The sequence below is a fragment of the Micromys minutus genome, assembly GCF_963924665.1.
Source record: "Micromys minutus genome assembly, chromosome: 6".
NCBI classification, from domain to species: Eukaryota; Metazoa; Chordata; class Mammalia; order Rodentia; family Muridae; genus Micromys; species Micromys minutus.
This window is the reverse complement of record NC_137975.1, coordinates 10638305-10650276: the sequence shown is the minus strand read 5'-3', so window position 1 is coordinate 10650276 and position 11972 is coordinate 10638305. Positions and strand designations below refer to the sequence as shown.

General features: G+C 34.8%; 1 pseudogene across 1 annotated transcript; it reads right to left on the bottom strand.

Moving 5' to 3' along the window:
• Nucleotides 1-1472: 1472 nt before the first annotated feature.
• Nucleotides 1473-8740, bottom strand: LOC308421699 (AP-3 complex subunit sigma-1-like; annotated as a pseudogene). The gene is made up of 2 exons: nt 8732-8740; nt 1473-2034 (listed from the first exon to the last, which is right to left on the bottom strand). The product of its transcript is annotated as an AP-3 complex subunit sigma-1-like (transcript).
• Nucleotides 8741-11972: the final 3232 nt, after the last annotated feature.

The following is an 11972-nucleotide window of genomic DNA, read 5'->3' as shown; positions in this document are numbered from 1 at the left end:
ATTTTTGTTGTTATTGTTTTTAGACTTTCATGAATTCTTGATTTTCTAAGGAGGTATAGAACATGTTAGATTGCTTACCTAATCTTGATTCAATTTTAGTAAGCACAATCCATCCATATATTTTTTCATTTTATTTGGATCTTCTGATTGATTTAATGCAGTCTTTTTGCAAACAGTGGTAAATATACTTTATTTACAATGTTGAGTGAGAAAGTTGTAAATAAATACTGCTAAACCAGAAGTAAAACAGGTAACTTTAGAAGACTGGTAACCTCGCAGTTTATTTATTTATTTATTTTAAAGTTGTAATTAGATTGTAATTATGTATTTGTGGGTACAAATACACACATATGTATATATGTCACAATAATATAGGAAAAGAGGGTATTAATTTGAGGGGATAGAAGAGAACCTAGGAGGTGCTGTAGGCAAGAAAGGGGGATGTGATAAAGTTCTATTTAATTAAAATATATTCTTTTTTGTTTTTGTTGAACTTCACACAGTTTATTAGTTGTTTCTGGGGTTTTTAGAGCTTTCTGGGGTTAGTATCCCATTATCAGTGACTGCATATTATGTCCGTTCTTTTGTGACTGGGTTATCTCAGTCACAAAATAAATAGTTACAGAAATAGGCATGTGGATCAATAGAACAGAATAGAAGATCCAGAAATGAGCCCTCACGTATATGGTCATCTGATTTTTGACAAAGGAGCTGTAAACATTCAATGGAATAAGGACAGCCCATTCAACAAATGGTGTTCGTCCAACTGGCACTCAGCATGCACAAGAATGAAAATGGACCCTTTCTTATGACCTTGTACAAAGCTCAAGTGTAAGTGGATCAAAGATTTCCACATTAAACCAGATACACTGAAAGTATTAGATGAGAAAGTAGGGGAACCTTTAGAACTCATAGGCACAGGAGAAAATTTCCAGAGCAGAACACCAATGGCTCGAGCTCTAAGGTCAAATATTGACAAATGGGACTTAATGAGATTGCAAAGTTTCTCTAAGGCTAAAGACACTGTGAAGAAAACAAAATGGCAGGCAACAGAGTGGGAAAACATCTTGTGTTCATTTAATCTAAAGAAAATGTCATATTTTTATGCATTACATACTTGGTCCTTTAAATAATAATTGTGACCAACAGCCAAAAGAATTAGAGATTGGTCCACTTGTGATTCACACACAACACCAACATATTGGTTTATACATAATAAAAGATACATTTCCCATTTCAAAGTACTGTAATAGCCAGTATATAGTGTCAGGCCTTTATGGGCGCATAGAAATGCAATTTATAAAAGAAAGAATCACATGGGAATTAGTCAATTACTTTAAAATCACTGAGCAAAACAAAACAACACTGAAGTTCCATACTGATGTATGGAGCTTCTATACAGTACCTTGTCTTAAATCTAAGAGCACCGTTAAGACTCTCCTCTATTTTTGGTAAACAATTGCATGGTAAATTTATGTAACTTTCTCTGTGGGTTTTACCTGGGATTGGTTTTTAAATATATATTTAAAGGAGGGCAGATTTGGCACTTTGATTCTGATGTCACCAATGTTATTATTTCTTAAGATCCCAGAAAGATCCATAAGTTTTACAGCCGATACAGCACTGGCTGGAGCTCCTCCTAAGTCAGCCTCAGATTTCTACAGGACTTTTCTGAATCAATCTCTGTGAGGAGCTTATTGATTTCAGTCTCCAAGGCCATTCCCCCATCAACATTTCTGTAAGAATATTATGAACCTTGTCTACATAGAATATTAAATCTAGTTCACAGACATTTTCAAAACATTTGTATAATGTTTCCACAAATACTTAAATTATATCTAAAATGCCAATTTCACTTCCAGAGAAATTGACGCAGATGACAAAATATAGTATTGCATAATGTTTGTTAAACAGTTTGTTGTCAGATCCTCCAATTAGTAATCCTCCTAGGAAATTATAAACATTTTCATCTCACTTAGATACCAAATGGAAAGTGTCCCTGATGATTTGGTGTTGCATATCTTCACTATAGGGCTGTTAGAGCTTTTTTTTGTGATTTTGCTACTATTATGAGTTGTAATATAAATAACTATCTTATATGTGTTCCCCAAAGGGGTCATGAACTAAGGTTATTTCTGAACTAAGGTCACTGTGCCATGCTGGTCATGTACTTGGTTTATAGGTATCATAGCTATGGGGGTCTGCTGCTTGTTCCACCCATTTGCATGGTGCCTTTTGGTATCATAAACGTTAGTAGTCAGAGAGAGAGCATTGAAGTCCTTTCCAGCTCAGAGGTCTCTGGGACCCACTTCTGAAGTACATGCTGTCTTCAAAATTACCATTCAACCTGGCTATGTGAACGTATTCCTTATAAAACTGTCTTTAAGCAAGAATTTCTTACACTGATTGGCACATCATTGGCAAATGCCACACTTAAACTACTACTGCATTTCTACAAATTACCCATGTAGCAACAACTCCAGAATTTTGCTTCTATTATTTCAACTTCTCATTACTTCCCCAAAGTATCTAGTTTTCAGTTGAAATTTCTTCTTTTTTGTAACAACTTTATTTTACAAAATAAAGATAAATGTACAGATTTTAAGCATTTTTGCATAAAATTATACAATACATTTTTGTCAGTACTTTTTTTCAGATTTAAAAATAATTTTTACATAAAACTATATGAATATATTTTTCAGTCAGTACTTGATTTTTTAAAGGTTTGATAGTATGCATTGAAAACTTAATAGTTACAATGAGCATAAAGTACATGTAAAATAAAGTGTAACATGGGAATAGTTAAAGTTTTCTTGTTTTGTAAATATTTTTTTTTGTTTAGTTTTGTTTTCTTTATTTCCTGGACTTCATACAGTCTGTGAGTTGTTTCTGGGGGAGTGCAAGCCTCTGGGGTTAGCATCCCACTATGAGTGACTGCATATTATGTCTGTTCTTTTGTGACTGGGTTATCTCACTCAGGATGATATTCTCTAGATGCAGCCATTTTCTTAAGAATTTGGTTAAGTCATTGTTTCTGGTGGCTGAGTAGTATTACATTGTGTATATGTACCAAAATTTTTGTATCCATTCATCTTCAGAAGGACATCTGGATTCCTTCCAGCTTTTGGCTATTATAAATAGAGCCACTATGAACATTGTGGTGCATATATGTTTGTTGTGTACTAAGGTGTCTCTGGGGTATATAACCAGAAGTGGAATAGCTGGGTCTTCAGGTAGTACTATATCCAATTTTCTGAGTTATCGCCAGACTGATTTCCTGAGTGGTTCTATTTGCTTGCAACCCCACCAAAAGTGGTGTAGTGTTCCTCTTTCTCCGCAGCCTGAACAGCATCTTCTGTCATCTGAGTTTTGGATCTTGGACAATCTGACTGGTGTGAGGTGGAATCTCAGGGTTGTTTTGATTTGCATTTCCCTGATGGCTAAAGATGTTAAGCACTTCCTCAGATGTTTCTCGGCTATTCAGTGTTCCTCAACTGAAAATGTTTTGTTTATCTCCGTACCCTATTTTTTAATAGGATTATTTGATTCTCTGGTGTCTAGCTTTTTGAGTTCCTTGTATACATTGGATATTAGGCCTCTATCTGATGTGGTGTTGGTAAAGATCTTTTTCCATTCTGTTGGTTGCCGTTTTGTTTTCTTGACGATGTCCTTAGCCTTACAGAAACTTTGCAATCTCATTAAATCCCATTTGTTAATTTTTGACCTTAGAGCTTGAGCCATTGGTGTTTTCTTCAGGAAAATTTCTCCTGTGCCTTTGTGTTCTAAGGTTTTCCCCACTTTCTCATCTAATAGATTCAGTGTATCTGATTTAATGAGGAGATCTTTGATCCACTTACATTTGAGCTTTGTACAGGAGATAAGAAAGGGTCTATTTTCATTCCTTTGCATGCTTAGTGCCAGTTGGACCAGCACCATTTGTTGAATAGGCTCTTCTTTTTCCATTGAATGTTTACCTCTCCTTTGTCAAAAATCAGGTGACCATATACATGAGGGCTCATTTCTGGATCTGCTATTCTATTCCATTGATCCACCTGCCTATTTCTGTACCAGTACCATGCAGTGTTCAGCACTATTGCCTTGTAGTATAGCTTTAGATCTGGAATAGTGATTCCCGCAGATATTTTCTTGTTTTTGAGGATGGATTTCGCTATTCTAGGTCTTTTGTTGTTCCTTATGATTTTGCACATTGATCTTTCCAATTCCATGAAGAACTGTTTTGGAATTTTGATGGGAATTGCGTTGAATCGGTATATTTCTTTTGGTATTATTGCCATTTTTAAAATATTGATCTTTCCAATCAATGAGCATGGGAGATCTTTCCATTTTCTGAGATCCTCCTCAATTTCTTTCTTTAGAGGTTTGAAGTTCTTGTCATACAGGTCCTTCACTTGCTTAGTTAGAGTCACACCAAGGTATTACATAGTTTTTGTAACGATTATGAAGGGTATGTTTTCCCTAATTTCTTCCTCCACATGTTTGTCCTTTGAGTACAGGAAGGCTACTGATTTGTTTGAGTTAATTTTGTATCCAGCCACTTTGCTGAACTTGTTTATCAGCTGTAGGAGTTCTGTGGTGGAATTTTTGTGATCACTCAAGTACACTATCATGTCATCCGCAAAGAGTGATGTTTTTATCTCTTCCTTTCTGATTTGTATCCACTAGATCTCCTTTTGCTGTCTAATTGCTCCAGCGAGGAATTCCAGTACTATGTTGAATAGGTAGTGGGAGAGTGGGCAGCTTTGTTGAATTCCTGATTTTAGTGGGATTGCTTCAAGTTTCCCGCCATTAAGTTTGATGTTGGCTGTTGGTTTGATGTATATTGATTTTATTATGTTTAAATATGGACCATGGATTCCTGTTCTTTCCAGGCCTTTTAACATGAAGGGGTGTTGCATTTTGTCAAATGCTTTCTCAGCGTCTAATGAGATGACCATGTTATTTTGATCTTTGAGTTTGTTTATATGGTGGATTTCATTGATGGATTTCCTTATGTTAAACCATCCCTGCATCCCTGGGATGAAGCCTACTTGGTCATGATGAATGATCGTTTTGATGTGTTCTTGGATTCGGTTTGCAAGGATTTTGTTGAGTATTTTTGCATCAATGTTCATAAGTGAGATTGGTCTGTAGTTCTCTTTCCTTGTAGGGTCTTTGTGTGGTTTAGGTACGAGAGTTATTGTAGCCTCAAAAAATGAGTTGGGTAATATTCCATCTGATTCTATCTTTTGGAATAGTTTGGAGAGTATTGTTGTTATATCCCCAATACATGTCTAATAAAATTCTGCTCTGAACCCGACTGGACCTGAACTTTTTTTGGATGGGAGGCTTTTGATGAATTCTTCTATTTTTTTAGGTGTTATAGGGTTATTTAGATGGTTTACTTGGTCCTGGTTTAACTTTGGGATCTTGTTTCTGTCTAGGAATTTGTTCATTTCCTCCAGATTTTTTAATTTTGTGGAGTATAAGTTTTTGTATTTGGATCTGATGATTTCTTGAATTTCCTCAATTTCAGTTGTTATGTCACCACTTTCCTTTCTGATTTGTTAATTTTTATACTCTCTCTTTGCCCTCTAGTTAGTCTGGCTAGGGGTTTATCATTCTTGTTGATTTTCTCAAAGGACCAACTCTTGGTTTTGTTGATTTTTTCAATGGTTCTTTTTGTTTCTATTTGGTCTATTTCTGCCCTAATTTTGATTAATTCTTGCCATCTACTTTTTTTGGATATATTTGCTTCCTTTTGTTCTAGGGATTTTAGCTGTTCTGTCAGGTTGCTGATGTAGGCTCTCTCCAGTTTCTTATTGGAAGCACTTAGAGCTATGAGTTTTCCTGTCAATACTGTTTTCATTGCATCCTATAAGTTTGGGTATGTTGTGTTTTCATTTTCTTTGAATTCTGGAAAATCCTTTATTTCTTTCTTTATTTCTTCTTTGATCCTGCTATTGTTTAACAGAGCGTTTTTTAGTTTCCATGTGTATGTGGTTTTTTTGTTGTCTTTGTTGTTGTTAAAGACCAGTCGTAGATCAAAGTGATCTGAGAGGATGCATGGGAGTATTTCAATCTTCTTATATCGATGGGGGCTCGTTAAGTGTCCAATTATGTGGTCAATTTTCGAGAAGGTGCCATGGGGTGGTGAGAAGAAGGTGTATTCTTTTACTTTAGGATAATATGTTCTGTATATATCTATTAATTCTAGTTGGTTCAAAGTCTCTGGTTTATTTCTTTGAGTTTTTTTATAGGGTGGATTACGTTGATGAATTTCTGTATATTAAAGTATTATTGCACCTTAGGATGAAGCCTACTTGATCATGGTGCATGACCCTTTTGATGTGTTCTTTGATTAAGTTTGCAAATATTTTGTTGAGTATTTTTGCATCACTGTTAATAATTGAGATTGGACTGAGGTTCCCTTTTCTAGTAGGAATTCTGTTTGGTTTAGAAAAGAGGGTTATTTTAGCCTCAAAAAATGAGTTAGGTTTGATCCATCTGACTCTATTTGGTGAAATAATTTGGATAATATTTTTATTCCGTCATCAATAAATGTCTGATACAATTCTGCACTGAACCCATCTGGACCTAGGCTTTTTATGGTTGGTAGGCTTTTGATGACTGCTTCTATTTCTTTAGGTGTTAAGGTTTTATTTAGATGGTTTACCTGGTCCATGTTTAACTTTAGTTTCTGATATATGTCTAGGAATTCAACCATTGCCTCCAGATTTTCCGTCTTTTTTGATTATAGACTTTTGTTGTAGCATCTGATTATTTCTTGATTTTACTCATTTTCAGTTATTATGTCTCCACTCTCATTTCTGATTTTTTTAATTTTGATACTCTCTTTGCACTCTAGTTAGTCTGGGTAAGGGTTTATCAATCCTGTTAATTTTCTCAAAGTACCATATCTTGGTTTTGTTGATTCTTTTAATGGTTCTTTTTGTTTCTATTAGGTCAATTTCTGCTGTGAGTTTGATTATTTCTTGAGATCTACTCCTGTTCCATCTATCTCCTTCCTTTTTTCTAGAGCTTTCAACTGTACTGTCAAGTTGCTAGTGTATGCTCTATCCAGTTTCTTTTTAGAAGCACTCTGAGCTATGAATTTTCCTCTCAGTATGCTTTTATTGTTTCCTATAGGTTTGGGCATGTATTTTCTTTTTCATTTACTTCTAGGAAATCCTTAATTTCTTTATTTCTTCTTTGACCATGTTATCATTTAATAGAGTGTTGTTTATTTTCAATGTGTATATGGGCTTTTTGTGGTCTTTGTTGTTATTAAATACCAGACTTAGACCATGGTGATCTGATAGGATGCATGGGAGTATTTCAATGTTCTTATATCGATTGAGGGCTGTTTTAGACCGATTTTATGGTCAATTTCGGAGGAGATGGCATGAGGTGCTGAGAACAAGGCGTATTCTTTTGTTTTAGGATGATATGTTTTATAGATATCCATTAAGCTCAATTGGTTCATAACCTGTGCTAATTTTACTATGTCCTTGTTCAGTTTCTATTTCCAATATCTGTCCAATGATGACAGTGAGGTGTTGAGGTCCCCCCTTATTTTTTGTGGGGTCCAATCAATTTTTTGAGCTTTAGTTGGTTTTCTTTTTTGAATATGTGTGCGCTTGTATTTGGAGCAAATATATTAAGGATTGAGAGTTCCTCCTGACAATTTTTCCATGTAAAGTGTAAAAAGTGTTTTTCCTTATCTTTTTGATAACTTTTGGTTGAAAATCTGCTTTATTTAGTATTAGAATGGCCTCTCTAAATGCTTCTTGGGGCTGTTTGCTTGGAAGTTTTATCCCAGCTTTTTACTCTGAAATAGTGTCTGTTTTTGTCTCTAAGATGGGTTTCCTGTATGCAGCAAAATGCTTGATTCTGTTTTTGTATCCAGTATGATAGCCTATGTCTTTTTATTGGGAAATTGTCTCCATTTATGTTAACAGATATTAAGAAACAGTGGTTGCTGTTTCCTTCTATTTTTGTTTTGGAGGTAGAATTGTGCCTTTGTTTCTTTCTTCTTTTTTTTTTTCTTGCTTAGGAGTTTTCTTGTTTTTACTAGGGTCTAGGTCCCCTTGTTTTATTTGGTTTTCCACTTAGAATATGTTGTAGTGGTGAGTTTATGGTCAGATATTGTGTAAATTTAGTTTTGCCTTGGAATTTCTTATTCTCTCCATCTATGCTGCTTCAGGGTTTTGCTGAGTATAGCAGCTTGGGCTGAAATGTGTGCTGTCTTAGGGTCTGCATGATTTCTGTCCAGTATCTTCTATCTTTCATAGTCTCTGTTGAGCATTCGGGTGTGGTTCTATTTGTATACATTTAGATGGTACATGACCTTTCCCCCTTACTGCTTTTAGTATTCTTTCTTTGCTTTGGGCACTTGGCGTTTTGACTATCATGTGTCGGGAGGAGTTTCTTTATTGGTCCACTCTATTTAGGGTTCTGTAGGCTTCTTTTATGTTCATGGTCATCTCATTCTTAAAGGTGGGGAAGATTTCTTCTACTATTTTGTTGAAGGTAAATATCTTCAACTGTGTCTGTTAGTCATTTATCTTCACCTTCTTCTATTCCTATTATCCTTCGGTTTGGTTTTGCATGATTCACAACCCGTGGTCTTTACAATTTCTCTGTCTCATCTTCTGCACAGGTCCATAAAATTTAATAGGATAGGTGTATAGAATATAATGTTCATTAGACCAAATGCTTTAAAGTCTCCTACTTTCTGCATTTTGTCTAGTTGATCTCCATATTAATCTTCTATACTGTAGTTAGATTTTATCTACTGAAAAAGCAATATACCTGCAGAAGTCATAATATTGTCACTTTTACTTATAGTATTTAAAGTATGTTTTAATAAATGGTTCAAGACCTGTTTAGTCTCAGTTTTTTTTGTTTTGTTTTGCTTCAAGCCATAATGCTGCAAATTATCATTGGTATGTAATGCCAAGCTTTTGTAGAATTAAATATACCAGTGAACACACTGTGCAGAAAGTTCAGTGTTGGTCATTACAGCTTTGTCATCTGGGTGAGAGTTAGAGTGAGAATTCATTTCATCTTCTTCCAACACAGTACTCCCTGACAGTATTCTAAAGGTAATTCAGTAGTGGTGCAAAATCCAGATTTAGAACGAGCCTGTTATCTATGTCTGCTTCATTATATATTTAGTGTGTTCAGTACTAGGCAGATATCCTTGTGTTTGGAATGAAAATAAATATGAGTGGAATTATTGTTCCTCTTTGGGAAATAATTCAAAGAGGTATAATGTGCCCCATGTACTAGGTAATATATATTTGGCATGAGGCATGTAGTTGTGTTGTCTGTTCTAATTTGTGGCAAAGTCACTTAACCTGCTTTTCATATATACTTGTGGTAGAACTGTTCTGTCTTGTAGTTTCTATTTGGCATTTCAAATGACTTTCAGTTTAAAGAAGAATAATGCTGTTCATCTCCAAAAATTCAGGAATGGAACTCAATCAGGAGAAAAAGCAGGAGATGATATATAGGCCATTGAGAGATGTTACTTACTGGCTTGCTTCCCTTGCCTTGCCAAGCTTGTTCTTTTATAGAACCCAGGTCTACCAGCCCAGGAATGGCTCCATCCACAATTGGCTGGGCCTTCCCACTCTTGATCACTAATTGAGAAAATGACTTACAACTGGATCTCATGGAGGCATTTCCTCTACTGATTCTTCATTTTTTCCCTGATAATTGCATGTGTTTCAAGTCGACACACACAACCAACCAGGAAAAAACACACTTATTTTATTTTTGAAATAAATCAGGATGCTCCAGAAAATTATGTTGAGAGAACAGGGTTCTCAAATCTGAGCATTTTTACTGGAGAGGCACTTTCCAAATGTTATGAAATGTGAAAATCTTTTACACAGTCCTCAAGTCTTAAAGTTCACAGTAGTGTCCATACTGGAAACAAATCTTACAAATGCAGTTCGTGTGGAAATTTTTTTATTAATTCCTCTCATCTTATAGGTCATCATCAGAGAATCCATTCTGCAGAGAAAACTTACAAGTCCAATGAATGTGAAAAATCCTTTTTACAATCATCAGATCTTAAAATTCACCACAGAATCCATACTGGAAACAAATCCTGCAAATGTAATAAATGTGGCAAATATTTTGCACAGTTCTCAAGTCTTAAATGTCATCACAGAATTCATATTGAAGATAAACCTTACAAATGCAATGAATGTGGAAAATTATTTTCACAGTCCACAACACTTAAGCGTCACCACAGAATCCATATTGGAGACAAATCTTATCAGTGCAATGAATGTGGGAAATTTTTTACACAGTCTTCACACCTTAAAGATCACCATAGAGTCCATACTGGAAACAAACCCTACAAATGCAATGAATGTGGGAAATCATTTGCACATTCTTCAACACTTAATAATCACCACAGAATCCATAATGGAGACAAACCTTACAAATGCAATGAATGTGGGGAATTTTTTACACATTCTTCACATCTGAAAGTTTACCGTAAAGTCCATACTGGAAACAAATCCTACAAATGTAGTGAATGTGGAAAATTCTTTTTTAGTTCCTATAAACTTAAAGTTCACCAGAGAATCCATAATGGAGACAAACCTTACAAATGCAATGAATGTGGGAAATCATTTACACAGTCTTCAACACTTAAGTGTCACTACAGAATCCATATTGGCGACAAACCTTACAAATGCAATGAATGTGGGAAATTTTTTACACAGTCTTCACATCTTAAAGTTCACAGTATAGTCCATACTGCAAACAAACCCTACAAATGCAATGAATGTGGGAAATCATTTGCACATTCTTCAACACTTAAATATCACCACAGAATCCATATTGGAGACAAACCTTACAAATGCAATGAATGTGGAAAATTTTTTACTCAGTCTTCACATCTTAAAGTTCATCATAGAGTCCATACTGCAAACAAACCTTACAATTGCAATGAATGTGGGAAATCATTTGCATATTCTTCAACACTTAATCATCACCGCAAAATCCATAATTCAGATAAACCCTACAAATGCTAATGAATGTGGGAAATTATTTACACAGTCTGCACACCTTAAACTTCACCGTAGGATCCATACTGTATACAAATCTTTCAAATGCAAGGAATGTGGAAATTCTGTGTTAATTTCTCCCATCTTAAAGTTCACAACAGAATCCATATTTGAGAGAAACCTTACAAATTCAATGAATGTGGAAATTCTTTATACTGTCCTCAAGTCTTAAAGCACACCATAATGTACATATTGAAGACATATCTTACAAATGTAATAATGCTGGGAAATCTTTTACTAATACCTCTTATCTTATAGTTCACCATAGAATCCATACTTGAGGTAAACCTTACAAATGTAATGAATGTGGAAAATCATTTACACAATCCTCAGTTCTTATAGATCAACAAATAATTCATACTGGAGACAAATCTTTTCATTGTAGTAAGTGTGGAAAATCATTTACCTAGTCTTCCCAACTTTACCAATCATGACTAAATAAATACTGCAAACAAACCTATACAAATATAATTAATTTGGAATCTCATTTACCCAGTCCTCTAATCTTCAAATTTATAAGAGGGTCCATTCAAGAGATAATCTTCACAAAGTAAATAAGTTGGCACGTCCTTTACCTGGTACTCAACTCTCCATGTTCATGAATGAATCCATCCTGAGAAGAAGGCTTAAACAGGCAATGAATGTAGAAAATACTTTTCCTGGTCCTCCCCTCCTAAAGACCACCACAGAATTTATTCTAGCGACAAACATTACAAATGTAAAGGTTGTTTAAAGTTCTCCACAGTCATCATATATTCAAGAACACTGTAGGGAAACCTGACAAATGTCAATAGTTTAGCACATCATTTAGCAGAAATTCAAATTTCAGATTAAATAGATCCATGTACCATAATAACTTGATATGTAACTAATTTTTAAGTAATT